This window comes from Rhinichthys klamathensis, unplaced genomic scaffold (assembly GCF_029890125.1).
Source record: "Rhinichthys klamathensis goyatoka isolate OS25496 unplaced genomic scaffold, OSU_Roscu_1.1 h1tg000111l_1, whole genome shotgun sequence".
NCBI lineage: Eukaryota > Metazoa > Chordata > Actinopteri > Cypriniformes > Leuciscidae > Rhinichthys > Rhinichthys klamathensis.
The window spans coordinates 2,276,466-2,296,905 of record NW_026606649.1 but is presented as its reverse complement, the minus strand read 5'-3'; the positions used below and the strand labels follow the sequence as shown (position 1 = coordinate 2,296,905).

Below are 20,440 nucleotides of genomic sequence, written 5' to 3'. Positions count from 1 at the left end.
CAAGCTTTATTTCAGGTGTTGCGTGATATCTCTGCGCCCAAGTAGCAGTGCTTCGCCTGTGCTTCCAAAAATGCATTTGCCCAATAAATGTAGGGGAGACCGTGAATAACCCCAATTTAACAAAAAAAAATGGTGGAGTGTTCCTTTAAGGCTAGCCTGCCTGGGCCTGGCCATATTTGAAACGTCTCACTCAATCGTTCGTTGTTTAGGTCTATATTACAGCCGTTCTAGGTGTGCGCTTTATTTGAAATGCAGCATGCGATGTTGTTTAATAACTTTCAAACGGTATAGAGCCTGTTCCTTTATAACATAGCCAAAGGTCGGTGTATTTTTGCTTTATACATTTTAGGCTTATTCTCAAATTCATATTGTGTTAGGGGGGCGGGATTATTACGCAATTTTAATCGGACAATTTGACCAGAGAGATTTAATTTTGTCGGACATTTCATTTTTTTCCCGGCCAATGTCCGGTAATTACCGGACAACGGAAACCCTGATATACACATATATATACACAAAAATAAAATAAAAACACATTTGAAACGTGTTTGCTTACGTGAGCTGAACGAACGTTGCAGCAAAGATCAGCAACAGGAGTCAAATTTCATTAATCACGAGAGTGAAGAGCTGACTGAAAAGATGATGACGGAATAGGCTATTTTATGTAAAAGCGCCTATTTAAGCGAATCTGTGCTCTTTTGTTCCATGGGAATTAATTGAAAAAGCTCGCTCTACTCTGCACCATTATTAATGTATTGTGCAGACGTCCTTATTTTACTTTCGCTTCCAAGTTAGCGATTTTAAAGCCCCCAGCGGTTTCACATGTTGATTAACCGGTGGGAAAATATTCCCATAGTAAAATCCATAATATTTTTACATATAAATTCAATAGGCCTACCTGATTTTGAACACAAGAGGGCAGTATAGCACTATGTATGATTTGGAAAAAAAAACTTTTTTTTGACTAAACCATTCTGGCTGTTTTTAAACTTAAACATAATTCTTTCATTGAAAAAAAGGAATAAAATGGGTTTAGTTATAATATTTGTATAATTTTATATAAAAATAAATGGTGTATAATGACATTTTAGAAAGATATGAGACATTTCCTGATTCTTTTTTTGACATTAATTTAATCCCTCACTATAGCAAAACCGTTTAAGATATTCAATATCCGTTTACAATTTAGCATCTTTAATGTATTTTCATCATGTTGAAAAAGTTTGGCGTGAATAAAACAAACTGCTTAGGAGGAGCAGCTAAAAACTCAGAATCTGAAATCCACATTCAAACCAAAATATCTGACTTCCTGTTGGTCGTAGCTAATAACTGTAAATTAGAAAGTTGTCCGGCTCGAAGAGTACAATATATATACCGAGTTTTGTTAATGTAGATAAAACTAACCCCCCCACTTTTGTCAAAAGCATTTAGAAAGTGACACACTTCCTGCTGCCAGTTGGTGGCGCTATTACTTTGACTCAAAATAGTCACATCCATGTGATCGGCCTCTTACAGCGAACACACTGCTAAAGTTTCATCAAGATCAGTTACTGTATGCAGAAGTTATAACACACTTCCTGTTTCCATTATTCGCCATAAATTCGTTTCCTCGCCACGGCCAAACCGTTCGAGATATCAAAAATCCGTCCGCAATTTAGCATCCTCAATGTGTTGACCTCAAGCTGACCGAGATTGGTGGTAAACGGATGCAATCTCTAGGAGAAGTACTTCAAATTCCAGAGCAAGCGTTCTCCAAACAACCCATTATAGCCGACTTCCTGTTGGGCTGGCGTAAAACTTGACCGAGGGAAAGTTGTTCGGCCTGATGAGATCTATATGTGTACTGAGTTTCATATTAATTCATGCAAGCGTGTTTGATCTATGGACCAAGTTTTGGGGACCCCGTTCAAGGGGGCACTGTTGAGCCCCCCTGCCACGCCCGGGTACCAGCTTCAGCCCGGCCCTGATGGCCGTGGGCTCTGACCTGTGTGCAAAGTTTCAAGAGTTTTCAAGCAAGTTAAGGGCCCCAAAAGCCCCTGAAACCCTGAACACCATTAAAATAATAGTCAAATTCCCCAAACCACCCACACACACAGAGACAGAGGGAGAGGGAGGGAGAAAATTCTCCTGAAAATCACATTCAAACCAAAATATCTGACTTCGTGTTGTTCGGAGCTAATGACTGTAGATTAGAAAGTTGTCCGGCTCGAGGAGACCAATATACATACCGATTTTTGTTACTGTAGGTAAAACTAATACCCCATTTTTGACTAAAGGTGGCGCTACTGAGCCCCTCACCATGCCCGTTTCTGAAACTTTGCACGTCTTCTAGCTAATAAATGAGATGTGTCTGTCGAGTTTCATGCAATTTCAAGCATGCTAAGAGTCTCAAAAGCATCAAACAAGAATATTAAAGTTGCATGCGTTGCCATGGCAACATTATCTTAGATATTAAATAATCCTTTCACAGGTCTACATCTGGCGTGTGTTTACATTATACAGATGAAGTTTGAAGCAAATCGGGTAAAAATAAGAGTGTGATTTCAAAGCATTTTGAAAGTGACACACTTCCTGCTGCCAGTTGGTGGCGCTATAACTTTGACTCAAAATAGTCACATCCATGTGATCAGCCTCTTACAGCGAACACACTGCTGAAGTTTCATCAAGATCAGTTAATGTATGCTGAAGTTATAACACACTTCCTGTTTCCATTATTCGCCATAAATTCGTTTCCTCGCCACGGCCAAACCGTTCGAGATATCAAAAATCCCCTGGCAATTTTTCATCCTCAATGTCTTGACTTCATGCACACCGAGTTTGGAGACGAACGGGGGAATTCCCTAGGAGAAGTGTTTTAAATTCCTGAGCATGCGTTTCCAAACAACCCTAAATAGCTGACTTCCTGTTGGGCTGGCGTAAAACTTAGAGCACAAAAGTTGTTCGGCCCGATGACATCTATATGTGTACCGAGTTTCAGATTATTACATGCAACCGTGTTGATATATGGACAAGTGTTCAAACACCGTTCCAGGGGGCGCTGTCGAGCCCCCCTGCCACGCCCGGGTACCATCTTCAGCCCGGCTCTAATGGCTGCGGGTTCTGACCCGTGTGCAAAGTTTCAAGAGTTTTCGAGCACGTTAAGGGCCCCAAAAGTGCCCAAAAGGGGGGTGGCGGTACCACCGGCTTTGGCCCTTCATCGCTGCTCGCAGCTATATTTATATATATATATATATATATACACTCACCGGCCACTTTATTAGGTACCCCATGCTAGTAACGGGTTGGACCCCCTTTTGCCTTCAGAACTGCCTCAATTCTTCGTGGCATAGATTCAACAAGGTGCTGGAAGCATTCCTCAGGGAGTTTGGTCCATATTGACATGATGGCATCACACAGTTGCCGCAGATTTGTCGGCTGCACATCCATGATGCGAATCTCCCGTTCCACCACATCCCAAAGATGCTCTATTGGGTTGAGATCTGGTGACTGTGGAGGCCATTTTAGTACAGTGAACTCATTGTCATGTTCAAGAAACCAATTTGAAATGATTAGAGCTTTGTGACATGGTGGAAGTAGCCATCAGAGGATGGGTACATGGTGGCCATAAAGGGATGGACATGGTCAGAAACAATGCTCAGGTAGGCCGTGGCATTTAAACGATGCCCAATTGGCACTAAGGGGCCTAAAGTGTGCCAGGAAAACCTCCCCCACACCATTACACCACCACCACCAGCCTGCACAGTGGTAACAAGGCATGATGGTTCCATGTTCTCATTCTGTTTACGCCAAATTCTGACTCTAACATCTGAATGTCTCAACAGAAATCGAGACTCATCAGACCAGGCAACATTTTTCCAGTCTTCAACTGTTCAATTTTGGTGAGCTCTTGCAAATTGTAGCCTCTTTTTCCTATTTGTAGTGGAGATGAGTGGTACCCGGTGGAGTCTTCTGCTGTTGTAGCCCATCCGCCTCAAGGTTGTGCGTGTTGTGGCTTCACAAATGCTTTGCTGCATACCTCGGTTGTAACGAGTGGTTATTTCAGTCACTGTTGCCCTTCTATCAGCTCGAACCAGTCTGGCCATTCTCCTCTGACCTCTGGCATCAACAAGGCATTTCCGCCCACAGAACTGCCGCTCACTGGATGTTTTTTCTTTTTCGGACCATTCTCTGTAAACCCTAGAGATGGTTGTGCGTGAAAATCCCAGTAGATTAGCAGTTTCTGAAATACTCAGACCAGCCCTTCTGGCACCAACAATCATGCCACGTTCAAAGTCACTCAAATCAACTTTCTTCCCCATACTGATGCTTGGTTTGAACTGCAGGAGATTGTCTTGACCATGTCTACATGCCTAAATGCACTGAGTTGCCGCCATGTGATTGGCTGCTTAGAAATTAAGTGTTAACGAGCAGTTGGACAGGTGTACCTAATAAAGTGGCCGGTGAGTGTATATATATATATATATATATATATATATAAAGCCGGTGGCACCGCCACCCTGGTGCCTTTAGGGTTATTGTGCACGACGTGCAAAAACGTAACCCTGCTTTGACTGTCGAAAAGAAGTGTGCTGTAGAGCTTGTATCAGTGTGGGCTCTGCAAAAGTGCGCATTGAGGGCACATATCAACCACAAAGTATGCGTGAGCAACCTTCTGAAAGGGCAGGTCTACATCTGCCGTGTGTTAGTACATCAAAGCTTTTTGAAAGTGACAGACTTCCTGCTGCCAGTTGGTGGCGCTATAACCGGGGTTGCGGTGCCACCGGCTTGGGCCCGTAATCGCTGTTCGTAGCTATATATATTTATATACACACACACACACACACATATATATATATATATACATATATTAGTGGTGAGCACAAACAAAGCACAAAGCCTTTCATTAAGGTGAATTTCGTTTTGTATTAATTGTATCTTCATTTTAATCAATGTTTCATCAACCAATTGCCTGGATTTAATAAATAAGAAATAAATATAGCAGACAATAGTAATCACGACACAGAGGGGCTGGCGCGTGAACTGAAGCTCGTCTTGTGAGTCATAAATGAACCGAAACACAGCGTATAAGGCAGGCCTACTTGCCTCAGGAGTACAGTGGGTGCCATGAGGTGCGAATGTATAATGTAGAGAATAATTACGAAAATGGAGAGAAAATATAAATCGGGCGCATTAAAGGAAAAGAACGAGATAGTTTTTGTGTTTTATTTAACATAAGCTTACTTGGCTCAACAAGTGACACATTATTACATATGCATTCATCAGATATTTTACGTTTTTTCTTTTTTTTTTTACGGTTTTAATTTTAAAATGACTTGGTAGCAGAGAGCCCCATGATGAAGCTCCGCCCCAACTGTACTGAGAGTCTAGCTCCGCCCCTGCCCATATTACAAACTACCTTCGAGGTTATTTATTTGGGTAGCATACATATTCTGAATGCCTTCGCCAGAATTCAAATGAGCCATTTTAATCTAGATTAATTCCAAGATTACAGTGAGATTAATCTAGATAATAAAAAAAAAAAATCTATGCCCACCACTAATTTATATATAAATACAATAACCATACCTGATAAAAAAGTTGTATGTACTATGTTGATATCATTTTGGACACAAGAGGGAAGTATAGCCCTATGTATGATTTTTTTTTTTGTTTAACCAAATAGCACTAAATAGCCTGTTTTAAACTTTTTCATTCAACTTGAATTGAAAAAATAGAATAAAATGAGTTTAGTTCTAATATTTGTATAATTTTATATAAAAATAAATGGTGTATAATAAATTTTTTAGAAGATATGAGACGTTTCCTGATTCTTTTTTTGACATAATCCCTCGCCATAGGAAAACCGTTTGAGATATTCAATATCCGTTAACAATTTAGCATCTTTAATGTACTTTCATCATTTTGAAAAAGTTTGGTGGGAATAAAATAAACCACTTAAGAGGAGTGAGTAAAAATGTAAAGGCTGGTTTTTCAAAACATCCACATTCAGACCAAAATAGCCGACTTCCTGTTGGGCTGGCTTAAAGTTGTTTGGCCCGATGAGATCTATATGTGTACCGAGTTTCATATTATTACATGCAAGTGTGTTTGATTTATGGACCAAATTTTCAGACCAAGTTTATTGACCAAGTTAATTTAATTAATAAACTAATTATATAAAACTATTGTCAATGCACTACAATTTAACTGGTTATATGCCTTTACTTTATTTAAAAAAATAAAACTTATTTAAAAAATACAAGGCTTAAGACATTTATTTTCTTTTTTAATGCAGGCCAAACAACACAGCAGTGAAATGGTTAATCTAGCCCCCCTTCTCCTCCCCCCACAAACACACACAGACAGACAGGCACAGACACAGAGAAGTAGGCTCAGAGAGAGAATGACCACATTCAAACCAAAATATCTGACTTTCTGTTGGTCCGAGCTAATGACTGTAAATTAGAAAGTTGTTTGGCTTGACGAGAACAATATACACAGCAAGTTTTGTAACTGTAGGTAAAACGAACTAAGTTATAACACACTTTAAGTGTCCTTTTTTAGTAATAAATTAAGTTCCTCGCCACGGCCAAACCGTTCGAGATATCAAAAATCCGCTGGCAATTTATAATCCTCAATGTCTTGACTTCATGCTGACCGAGATTGGTTGCAATCCGATCAATTCCCAAGGAGAAGTAAATCGAATTTCAGGGGCATGCGTTTCCAAACAAACCATAATAGCCGACTTCCTGTTGGGCTGTCGTAAAACTTAGAGCACGAAGGTTGTTCGCCCCGATGAGATCTATAGGTGTACTGAGTTTCATATTATTACATGCAAGTGTGTTTGATTTATGGACAAGTGTTCGAATCCCAGTCCAGGGGGCGCTGTCGAGCCACCCTGCCACGTCCGGGTACCAGCTTCAGCCCGGCACTGATGGCCGCGGGTTCTGACCCGTGTGCAAAGTTTCAAGAGTTTTAGAGCATGTTAAGGGCCCCCAAAAGCCCCCCAAACCTTGAACAACAATAATTAAAAGCATTCTCAGCATCCCCCTCCCCCCACAGACACAGAGGTACGCAGAGAGAGGGAGAGAGGGACAGAGATTACTCCAAAACATCCACATTCAAACCAAAATATCTGACTTCCTGTTGTTCGGAGCTAATGACTGTAAATTAGAAAGTTGTTCGGCTTTATCTGAACAATATACGTACCGATTTTTATGATTGTAGGTAAAACTACTAAAGCAAATCGGGTAAAAATAAGAGGGTGATTTCAAAGCATTTTGGAAGTGACACACTTCCTGCTGCCAGTTGGTGGCGCTATAACTTTGGCTCACAATAGTCACATCCATGTGACCGGCCTCTTACAACGAACACATTGCTAAAGTTTCACCAAGATCAGTTAATGTATAAAGAAGTTATAACACACTTCCTGTTTCTCTTTTCGCGCCATAATTTAGTTTCCTCGCCACGGCCAAACCGTTCGAGATATCAAAAATCCCCTGGCAATTTTTCATCCTCAATGTCTTGACTTCATGCTGACCGAGTTTGGTTGGAATCCGATCAATTCCCAAGGAGAATTAAATCGAATTTCAGGGGTATGCGTTTCCAAACAAACCATAATAGCCGGCTTCCTGTTGGGCTGTCGTAAAACTTAGAGCACGAAAGTTGTTCAACCCAATGAGATCTATAAGTGTACCAAGTTTCATATTATTACATGCAAGTGTGTTTGACTTATGGAAAAGTGTTCAAATCCCAGTCCAGGGGGCGCTGTCGAGCCGCCCTGCCACGCCCGGGTACCAGCTTCAGCCCGGCCCTGATGGCCGCGGGTTCAGACCCATGTGCAAAGTTTCAAGAGTTTTAGAGGATGGTAAGGGCCCCAAAAGTGCCTGAATAGTTGTAAGAAAAATAAAAGACAAAAAAATAATAATCCTAAGGGAAACAATAGGGCTCTGCGCCCTTTCAGGGCTTGGGCCCTAAAAAAATAATCCTAAGGAAAACAATAGGGCCTTCGCCTTTTCAAGGCTTGGGCCCTAATAATAAAAAGAAATAATAATCCTAAGGAAAACAATAGGGCCTTCGCCTTTTCAAGGCTTGGGCCCTAAAAATGCATCACTAACTTGTCTCTGTGTGGTTAATGGAAGAAAAAATACATCAACGGGTAACTCTAGTCAACAGAAATACAAAACCATAAATAACAAATGTAAAGAAACATAAGCCCATAAACAGTTTGTAAAGACATGCTGTCATTATCGCAGTAGTGATGACATCATCTTAGCACCCGTCATCACAAACTACTAATGGGTTCCCTGTATTTTCACTTTAGAATACTGTTCCAGGTTATAAATAATTCCTGAAGAATTATCTAATAATTCTTTATTAATTACTAATAAGTTCCCTGTATTTTCAGTTCCCCTCAGTTGTTGCCTAAAATACATGAATTTACTCAATGGCATTCTATGCTGAGGAAAACAGACACACACAGTACTGTATATCAAGTCAAGTCAAGTCACCTTTATTTATATAGCGCTTTTTACAATACAGATTGTATCAAAGCAGCTTCACAGTGATAACATGAAAATAATACAACAAAGTTTGTTTCTAGAAGAAAATTGCATCAACGTCCACCTTAAGTAAGGCAGATCAATAATATTGTTGAATATTAAATGTCCCCAACTAAGCAAGCCAAAAGCCAAGGCAACAGTGGCAAGGAACCAAAACTCCATCAGGTGACAGAATGGAGAAAAAAACCTTGGGAGAAACCAGACTCAGTCAGAGGGCCAGTTCTCCTCTGGCCAACGAAGGAACAGTGTATGATTCGGGCAGCATTACAAGTCAGATTGGATCGGAACATTTCGAGTATTTATCCATTTCCATCTGGTTGGAAGTCGAAGTAATCACGCCGGTATGGAGACGAGTTGTTGAGGATCAGTGTCGATGGCTGTCGTGTCGATGAGGCCTTCACACGGCTGATGAGGCTGGCACTTCAGGATGATTTGGGATGGGTCCAGGCGCAGGTCCACCATAGAGGGTCCCTCGGGATAAACAGAGAGACTAATATTAGCGTAGACGCCATCCTTCTTATGATGTACCAAGTACATCAGGATTTACGGGACGTGTTCCCGGTTCCGGCTGATCTAAACTATGCAGCCTAATTTTGAATTAAGGAAGTCTATAGTGTGTTATAAAATATAAAAACTAATCTGAGGTTAGTTTTGTATGACTGTTCATTAGTTACTTCTTAGTTATTTTTCTTGAACCTTAATTAGTAGATAATTAGTAGTAGTTCTTCGGGAGGTATGACAGAATTCATTAGTTATTGATTAACTAACTTAACACAATCATAAAATTATATTACATACTGATTAGTTAGCACATCTTGCTTAGTAGTTAGTGAAGCAGTGAAGAAGTAGTTAATGAAGAATTACCGACTAGTTCTTCAATAATTCCTTATTCGTTATTCAGTAAATAAGATACATGTTGATGCACATTTTAGTCGTTTTTGCACGCGTGTTTCTGGCGTGCTGTTTCCTTTTGGATTAAAAATAAAATAAGCTAAAATAATAAACTTTCGAAGTCTGAACTTAAAGTCGGATATGCCAATCCATTTATTACCATAACGAAAAATAAAACATTCCTTCAATAATAAACTTAATCAGGTTAGTCTCCATGATCACACGCCGTGCCTCACGGTCAAAAACCATGCACCTCGCTGTGCGCCACACCTGCACTAATTAACTCCTGTCTTAAGTAGACTTGTGGCAGAACACAGCGACAACCCATCCCAATACACAGAATGGCTCCAACACAACCGGCCCCTAATTATTCATGGCACTACAAGACATAACAATTATAAACATATACATGCATGGAGACATTAATACAAGAAAAAAAACATCTTACAATAAAAACAACAAACAAAATATAGCTGCGAGCAGCGATTACGGGCCCAAGCCGGTGGCACCGCAACCCCGGTGCCTTTAGTTACCTAAAGGCACCGGAGTGGCGGTGCCGCCGGCTTTGGCCCTTCATCGCTGCTCGCAGCTATATTCATATATATATATATATATATATATATATAAACAAGCCGGTGGCACCGCCACCCCGGTGCCTTTATATATATATATATATGTCTACATTGTTCAATCACGCCTCACACACACACACACACTTTTGCAGAGCCCACACCAATGCAAGCTCTATAGCACACATCTTCTCAAAGGTCAAAGCGGAGTTACGATATTGCCCGTCATGCACAGTAACCCTAAAGGCACCGGGGTGGCGGTGCCACTGGCTTGTTTATATATATATATCGTATTATTCTAACTTGTAAAAAACTATTAACTTTTGTTAATATTCAACCATTTCACAACTAACTTTTTTCCATAGATCAAACACAACATAATTATATGGTGGACTGAAACAAAAATTATTAATTAAATAAAATTATTGTTTTCCTCTGAAATAGCAAAAGCATCACACACTAGCTGTACCTGCTCTAAATAAAAAATAGTAATTCAATAAAAATACAAAATCGAACTAAATAAAATAAATTATTACAAAAACAAAATCAAACCAAAGAAAATATATCTTCGAAAAAAAAAGCGAGTGTCATGAGGAAAGGCGCCTCAGGAATCGGCAGGATTAACTCCATGTGTAAGGAATTTTGATTGATTTTATTTGTCACTTGAAAATTATTGTTAAATGTGTGCCTGCATAACTTTAATAAGATTTATTTTCTTTGATTTGATTTTGTTTTATATAATTTATTTATTTCGATTTTGTATTTTTATTTAAATACTATTATTTATTTAGAGCAGGTACAGCTAAGTGTGCGATGCTTTTGCTATTTCAGAGGGAAAAAAACACATTTTATTTCAAAAAGGCTTTTCAATTAAATAAAATGTTCAAGCTTTGTTTTCGTTTTATTATTTTGTTTGTTTTAAGCTTTGTTTAATTTATATTGTTAATCATCTGACACAAAACAAATGCATAAAGTATCATTTTAACTTTTAAAAAACTATTAACATTTGTTAATAGTACATTGCCTGTCTTTTGTTAATAGGACAAAACATAGTTATTATATTTTACAATATTTTATAAATATATAAAATAAACATTTGTAATGAAATCGTTCAAAAAAATGATATTAGCATTGTTTTAAACTTTGAAATAGAAGTAGCGCAATGCCTGGCCACTCCCGCGCCGCCTCCTTTTCACAATCCGAGGGAACCGTCTCCGGAATATTAACCTCACTCCTAGAAGTCCAATTCTCATTATTCATGCCTCTTACCTGGGATTGATTGCACACACACACACACACACACACACACACGCACGCACGCACGCACTCACACGCGCACACACACACACACACACACACACACACACACACACACACACACACACACACACACACGTGTCAAGTCACTTACATTTTAGATGCAATATTGACTGTTCTTCTGTTTCAGCAGCGAAAATAGTTAAACAAAGATCACAGCAGAACCATTGCATCTCACAGCAACGTGTTTTCTCATTACTGAATGATTCAGCATTTTGAACAAATTGGTTGACTCAAAGATTCAATGACCAATCCATAAACATCTGTCTCATTCATGAATGACTCAGTCGTTCAAACGAATCGTTTGAACGAATGAATCAATGACCCGCTCATTAAGACGGTCGCCTGGCGACACCTAGTGACGGTTTAGTGTTATTTGATTATACACTCAAAATATTCCACAACAAATCCTTTAAATTTAATGATATTCAGAACAGAACACGAATAAAAAAATAACTATAATAAAGCCAAAACGAAATAATTTAAAACAAAAGTAAAAGTAAGTGGTGTTAGGCTCACGTAAATCTCTCTTTAGAATCTAAATGTTGCAACATTTGCGATGTATTTGGATGCTAAACTATTCTTTATTACAGGCTTTGTACTTCACTCACGTTCCAATATCGACGGAAAAAATCATCCTCTTCACTTGTGCAAAAATGTGCTTGGAAAAATCACAGTGGAGCGGTGCTTACTGTGAATGATACAAATTGTACTACTGACTATTTCAACATAGCAGTGTAATTTGTATATGTTAGGTTGAATGTTTTATTATTGTGTGTGTGTGTGTGTGTGTGTTTGTGTGTGTGTGTGTGTGTGTGTGTGTGTGTGTGTGTGTGTGTGTGTGTCAGTGTGTGTGTGGGGGTCTGGGTGGCTCAGCGCGATTGAACAGTGAAACATACTCCGTCATTTTCTTCATACAGGACATCATTCAAACGTCAAAGTGTTTACTTATATTTGTGTACACTCGCAATAAAACACAACATTGTGTTTTTGTTAAATAAATAAAGTAATACGTCCCCCGAAATGGCGCTAATTTTAAAATGAAACTAAAATGCTCACGGCTGCACGGGCATTCATAACTCTGCGCGCCCACGGTGAGGGACGAGCAGAACAGAGCGAACGTTGTTTAGTTCATTCCTACTTCCATAGGAATTAATTGAAAAAGCTCACTCTACTCTGCACCATTATTAATGAATTGTGCAGACGTCCTTATTTTACTTTCGCTTTTTACCTGATTTTGAACACAAGAGGGCAGTATAACACTATGTATGATTTGGAAAAAAAAATGTTTTGACTAAACAACCATTCTGGCTGTTTTTAAACTTAAACATTATTCTCTAATTGCTCTCACCATGCCCGTTTCTGAAACTCTGCACATGTCTACTGTCTAATAAATGTGATGTGTCTGTCGGGTTTCATGCAATTTCAAGTATGTTAAGAGTCTCAAAAGCATCAACAAAGAATAATAAAGTTTGATGCGTTGCCACGGCAACAGTATCTAAGATATCAATAATCCTTTCTCAGGTCTACATCTGCCGTGTGTCTACATTATACACATAAAGTTTGAAGCAAATTGGGTAAAAATAAGAGGGTGATTTCAAAGCCTTTAGGAAGTGACACACTTCCTGCTGCCAGTTGGTGGCGCTATAACTTTGACTCACAATAGTCACATCCATGTGATCGGACTCTTACAGCGAACACACTGCTGAAGTTTCATCAAGATCAGTTAATGTATGCAGAAGTTATAACACACTTCCTGTTTCCTTTATTCGCCATAAATTCGTTTCCTCGCCACGGCCAAACCGTTCGAGATATAAAAAATCCCCTGGCAACTTTTCATCCTCAATGTCTTGACTTCATGCTGACCGAGTTTCGTGGCGATTGGTTGAATTCTCTAGGAGGAGTATATCGAATTCCAGGGGCATACGCTTCCAAACAAACCATAATAGCCGACTTCCTGTTGGGCTGGGGTAAAAAGTAAAAGTACAAAGGATATATGAATCGATGAGATCTATATGTGTACCGAGTTTCATATTATTACATTCAAGCGTGTTTGATTTATGGACCAAGTTTTCGGACCCCGTTCCAGGGGGCGCTGTCGAGCCCCCCTGCCACGCCCGGGTACCAGCTTCAGCCCGGCCCTGATGGCCGCGGGTTCTGACCCGTGTGCAAAGTTTCAAGAGTTTTTGAGCATGTTAAGGGCCCCAAAAGTGCGCTGAGAGTCTCAAAAGTATCCAAAAAGAATATTAAAGTTTGATGCGTTGTCACGGCAACAGCATCTAAGATATCAACAATCCTTTCACAGGTCTACATCTGGCGTGTGTCTACATTATACACATCAAGTTTGAAGCAAATCGGGTAAAGCCTGTTTGATTTATGGACCAAGTTTTCGGACCCCGTTCCAGGGGGCGCTGTCGAGCCCCCCTGCCACGCCCGGGTACCAGCTTCAGCCCGGCCCTGATGGCCGCGGTTTCTGACCCGTGTGCAAAGTTTTAAGAGTTTTTGAGCATGTTAAGGGCCCCAAAAGTGCGCTAAGTATCTCAAAAGTATCCAAAAAGAATATTAAAGTTTGATGCGTTGTCACGGCAACAGCATCTAAGATATCAACAATCCTTTCACAGGTCTACATCTGGCTTGTGTCTACATTATACACATCAAGTTTGAAGCAAATAGGGTAAAGCGTGTTGGATATATGGACCAAATTGTCTGACCCGTTCAAGGGGGCGCTGTCGAGCCCCCCTGCCACGCCCGGGTACCAGCTTCAGCCTGGCCCTGATGGCCGCGGGTTTTGTCCCGTGTGCAAAGTTTCAAGAGTTTTCGAGCACGTTAAGAACCCCAAAAGTGCCCGAAAGCATAAAAAAGCATGAAAAAGCTTAAAAAAAGGAATATTAATGTTTGATGCATTGCCATGGCAACAGTATCTAAGATATCAATAATCCTTTCACAGGTCTACATCTGGCGTGTGTCTACATTATGCACATGAAGTTTGAAGCAAATCGGGTAAAAATAAGAGGGTGATTTAAAAGCATTTTGAAAGTGACACACTTCCTGCTGCCAGTTGGTGGCGCTATAACTTTGACTCACAATAGTCACGTCCATGTGATCGGGCTCTTACAACGAACACACTGCTGAAGTTTCATCAAGATTAGTTAATGTATGCAGTAGTTATAACACACTTCCTGTTTCACGTTTCTCGCCATAATTTCGTTTACTCGCCACGGCCAAACCGTTCGAGATATCAAAAATCCCCTGGCAATTTTTCATCCTCAGTGTCTTGACTTCATGCTGACCGAGTTTCGTGCCGTGTGTTTGAATTCTCTAGGAGGAGTATTTCACATTCCATTGCATGTGTTTTCCAAACAACCCTTAATAGCCGACTTCCTGTTGGGCTGGGGTAAAAAGTAAGAGCATGAAGTATATATGAACCGATGAGATCTATATGTGTACTGAGTTTCATATTATTACATGCAAGCGTGTTTGATTTATGGACCAAGTGTTCAAACCCCGTTCCAGGGGGCGCTGTCGAGCCCCCCTGCCACGCCCGGGTACCAGCTTCAGCCCGGCCCTGATGGCCGCGGGTTCTGAGATGTGTGCAAAGTTTCAAGAGTTTTCGAGCACGTTAAGGCCCCCAAAAGTGCCCAAAAGGTAGTAAAATAATAATAATAATAATAAATATAGCTGCGAGCAGCGATTACGGGCCCAAGCCGGTGGCACCGCAACCCCGGTGCCTTTAGTTACCTAAAGGCACCGGAGTGGCGGTGCCGCCGGCTTTGGCCCTTCATCGCTGCTCGCAGCTATATTCATATATATATATATATATATATATATATATATATATATATATATATATATAAACAAGCCGGTGGCACCGCCACCCCGGTGCCTTTATATATATATATATATGTCTACATTGTTCAATCACGCCTCACACACACACACACACTTTTGCAGAGCCCACACCAATGCAAGCTCTATAGCACACATCTTCTCAAAGGTCAAAGCGGAGTTACGATATTGCCCGTCATGCACAGTAACCCTAAAGGCACCGGGGTGGCGGTGCCACCGGCTTGTTTATATATATATATCGTATTATTCTAACTTGTAAAAAACTATTAACTTTTGTTAATATTCAACCATTTCACAACTAACTTTTTTCCATAGATCAAACACAACATAATTATATGGTGGACTGAAACAAAAATTATTAATTAAATAAAATTATTGTTTTCCTCTGAAATAGCAAAAGCATCACACACTAGCTGTACCTGCTCTAAATAAAAAATAGTAATTCAATAAAAATACAAAATCGAACTAAATAAAATAAATTATTACAAAAACAAAATCAAACCAAAGAAAATATATCTTCGAAAAAAAAAGCGAGTGTCATGAGGAAAGACGCCTCAGGAATCGTCAGGATTAACTCCATGTGTAAGGAATTTTGATTGATTTTATTTGTCACTTGAAAATTATTGTTAAATGTGTGCCTGCATAACTTTAATAAGATTTATTTTCTTTGATTTGATTTTGTTTTATATAATTTATTTATTTCGATTTTGTATTTTTATTTAAATACTATTATTTATTTAGAGCAGGTACAGCTAAGTGTGCGATGCTTTTGCTATTTCAGAGGGAAAAAAACACATTTTATTTCAAAAAGGCTTTTCAATTAAATAAAATGTTCAAGCTTTGTTTTCGTTTTATTATTTTGTTTGTTTTAAGCTTTGTTTAATTTATATTGTTAATCATCTGACACAAAACAAATGCATAAAGTATCATTTTAACTTTTAAAAAACTATTAACATTTGTTAATAGTACATTGCCTGTCTTTTGTTAATAGGACAAAACATAGTTATTATATTTTATAATATTTTATAAATATATAAAATAAACATTTGTAATGAAATCGTTCAAAAAAATGATATTAGCATTGTTTTAAACTTTGAAATAGAAGTAGCGCAATGCCTGGCCACTCCCGCGCCGCCTCCTTTTCACAATCCGAGGGAACCGTCTCCGGAATATTAACCTCACTCCTAGAAGTCCAATTCTCATTATTCATGCCTCTTACCTGGGATTGATTGCACACACACACACACACACACACACACACGCACGCACGCACGCACACACACACACACACACACACACACACACACACACGCACGCACGCACGCACGCACTCACACAGCTTTGTTTTTGTGATATATGAGGACATTCCATAGGCGTAATGACTTTTATACTGGACAAACTGTATATTCTATCCCCCTACACTGCCCCTATCCCTAAACCTACCCATCACAGGAGACATGCTGCATTTTTACATTTAAAAAAAAACATTGTTTTTTATGTTTTTTAAGCTATTTGAAATATGAGGACTCATGCAATGTCCTCATATATCACGTGTAAGTTGTAATACCAGTGTAATATGCATGTCATTATACACATTTGTGTCCTCATATATCACAAAAACAAACACACACGCACACACACACACACACACACACACACACACACACGTGTCAAGTCACTTACATTTTAGATGCAATGTTGACTGTTCTTCTGTTTCAGCAGCGAAAATAGTTAAACAAAGATCACAGCAGAACCATTGCATCTCACAGCAACGTGTTTTCTCATTACTGAATGATTCAGCATTTTGAACAAATTGGTTGACTCAAAGATTCAATGACCAATCCATAAACATCTGTCTCATTCATGAATGACTCAGTCGTTCAAACGAATCGTTTGAACGAATGAATCAATGACCCGCTCATTAAGACGGTCGCCTGGCGACACCTAGTGACGGTTTAGTGTTATTTGATTATACACTCAAAATATTCCACAACAAATCCTTTAAATTTAATGATATTCAGAACAGAACACGAATAAAAAAATAACTATAATAAAGCCAAAATGAAATAATTTAAAACAAAAGTAAAAGTAAGTGGTGTTAGGCTCACGTAAATCTCTCTTTAGAATCTAAATGTTGCAACATTTGCGATGTATTTGGATGCTAAACTATTCTTTATTACAGGCTTTGTACTTCACTCACGTTCCAATATCGACGGAAAAAATCATCCTCTTCACTTGTGCAAAAATGTGCTTGGAAAAATCACAGTGGAGCGGTGCTTACTGTGAATGATACAAATTGTACTACTGACTATTTCAACATAGCAGTGTAATTTGTATATGTTAGGTTGAATGTTTTATTATTGTGTGTGTGTGTGTGTGTGTGTTTGTGTGTGTGTGTGTGTGTGTGTGTGTGTGTGTGTGTCAGTGTGTGTGTGGGGGTCTGGGTGGCTCAGCGCGATTGAACAGTGAAACATACTCCGTCATTTTCTTCATACAGGACATCATTCAAACGTCAAAGTGTTTACTTATATTTGTGTACACTCGCAATAAAACACAACATTGTGTTTTTGTTAAATAAATTAAAGTAATACGTCCCCCGAAATGGCGCTAATTTTAAAATGAAACTAAAATGCTCACGGCTGCACGGGCATTCATAACTCTGCGCGCCCACGGTGAGGGACGAGCAGAACAGAGCGAACGTTGTTTAGTTCATTCCTACTTCCATAGGAATTAATTGAAAAAGCTCACTCTACTCTGCACCATTATTAATGAATTGTGCAGACGTCCTTATTTTACTTTCGCTTTTTACCTGATTTTGAACACAAGAGGGCAGTATAACACTATGTATGATTTGGAAAAAAAAATTTTTTGACTAAACAACCATTCTGGCTGTTTTTAAACTTAAACATTATTCTCTAATTGCTCTCACCATGCCCGTTTCTGAAACTCTGCACATGTCTACTGTCTAATAAATGTGATGTGTCTGTCGGGTTTCATGCAATTTCAAGTATGTTAAGAGTCTCAAAAGCATCAACAAAGAATAATAAAGTTTGATGCGTTGCCACGGCAACAGTATCTAAGATATCAATAATCCTTTCTCAGGTCTACATCTGCCGTGTGTCTACATTATACACATAAAGTTTGAAGCAAATTGGGTAAAAATAAGAGGGTGATTTCAAAGCCTTTAGGAAGTGACACACTTCCTGCTGCCAGTTGGTGGCGCTATAACTTTGACTCACAATAGTCACATCCATGTGATCGGACTCTTACAGCGAACACACTGCTGAAGTTTCATCAAGATCAGTTAATGTATGCAGAAGTTATAACACACTTCCTGTTTCCTTTATTCGCCATAAATTCGTTTCCTCGCCACGGCCAAACCGTTCGAGATATCAAAAATCCCCTGGCAACTTTTCATCCTCAATGTCTTGACTTCATGCTGACCGAGTTTCGTGGCGATTGGTTGAATTCTCTAGGAGGAGTATATCGAATTCCAGGGGCATACGCTTCCAAACAAACCATAATAGCCGACTTCCTGTTGGGCTGGGGTAAAAAGTAAAAGTACAAAGGATATATGAATCGATGAGATCTATATGTGTACCGAGTTTCATATTATTACATTCAAGCGTGTTTGATTTATGGACCAAGTTTTCGGACCCTGTTCCAGGGGGCGCTGTCGAGCCCCCCTGCCACGCCCGGGTACCAGCTTCAGCCCGGCCCTGATGGCCGCGGGTTCTGACCCGTGTGCAAAGTTTCAAGAGTTTTTGAGCATGTTAAGGGCCCCAAAAGTGCGCTGAGAGTCTCAAAAGTATCCAAAAAGAATATTAAAGTTTGATGCGTTGTCACGGCAACAGCATCTAAGATATCAACAATCCTTTCACAGGTCTACATCTGGCGTGTGTCTACATTATACACATCAAGTTTGAAGCAAATCGGGTAAAAACTGTTTGATTTATGGACCAAGTTTTCGGACCCCGTTCCAGGGGGCGCTGTCGAGCCCCCCTGCCACGCCCGGGTACCAGCTTCAGCCCGGCCCTGATGGCCGCGGTTTCTGACCCGTGTGCAAAGTTTCAAGAGTTTTTGAGCATGTTAAGGGCCCCAAAAGTGCGCTAAGAATCTCAAAAGTATCCAAAAAGAATATTAAAGTTTGATGCGTTGTCACGGCAACAGCATCTAAGATATCAACAATCCTTTCACAGGTCTACATCTGGCTTGTGTCTACATTATACACATCAAGTTTGAAGCAAATAGGGTAAAGCGTGTTGGATATATGGACCAAATTGTCTGACCCGTTCAAGGGGGCGCTGTCGAGCCCCCCTGCCACGCCCGGGTACCAGCTTCAGCCTGGCCCTGATGGCCTCGGGTTTTGTCCCGTGTGCAAAGTTTCAAGAGTTTTCGAGCACGTTAAGAACCCCAAAAGTGCCCGAAAGCATAAAAAAGCATGAAAAAGCTTAAAAAAAGGAATATTAATGTTTGATGCATTGCCATGGCAACAGTATCTAAGATATCAATAATCCTTTCACAGGTCTACATCTGGCGTGTGTCTACATTATGCACATGAAGTTTGAAGCAAATCGGGTAAAAATAAGAGGGTGATTTAAAAGCATTTTGAAAGTGACACACTTCCTGCTGCCAGTTGGTGGCGCTATAACTTTGACTCACAATAGTCACATCCATGTGATCGGGCTCTTACAACGAACACACTGCTGAAGTTTCATCAAGATTAGTTAATGTATGCAGTAGTTATAACACACTTCCTGTTTCACGTTTCTCGCCATAATTTCGTTTACTCGCCACGGCCAAACCGTTCGAGATATCAAAAATCCCCTGGCAATTTTTCATCCTCAGTGTCTTGACTTCATGCTGACCGAGTTTCGTGCCGTGTGTTTGAATTCTCTAGGAGGAGTATTTCACATTCCATTGCATGTGTTTTCCAAACAACCCTTAATAGCCGACTTCCTGTTGGGCTGGGGTAAAAAGTAAGAGCATGAAGTATATATGAACCGATGAGATCTATATGTGTACTGAGTTTCATATTATTACATGCAAGCGTGTTTGATTTATGGACCAAGTGTTCAAACCACGTTCCAGGGGGCGCTGTCGAGCCCCCCTGCCACGCCCGGGTACCAGCTTCAGCCCGGCCCTGATGGCCGCGGGTTCTGAGATGTGTGCAAAGTTTCAAGAGTTTTCGAGCACGTTAAGGCCCCCAAAAGTGCCCAAAAGGTAGTAAAATAATAATAATAATAATAAATAAATATAGCTGCGAGCAGCGATTAC

General features: G+C 39.9%; 1 protein-coding gene across 1 annotated transcript in view; it reads left to right on the top strand.

The window, feature by feature from the left end:
- LOC130087734 (radixin) overlaps window positions 1–20,440 on the top strand; it is a 553,959-nt gene that overhangs the window by 100,079 nt on the left and 433,440 nt on the right. The window lies entirely within an intron of this gene.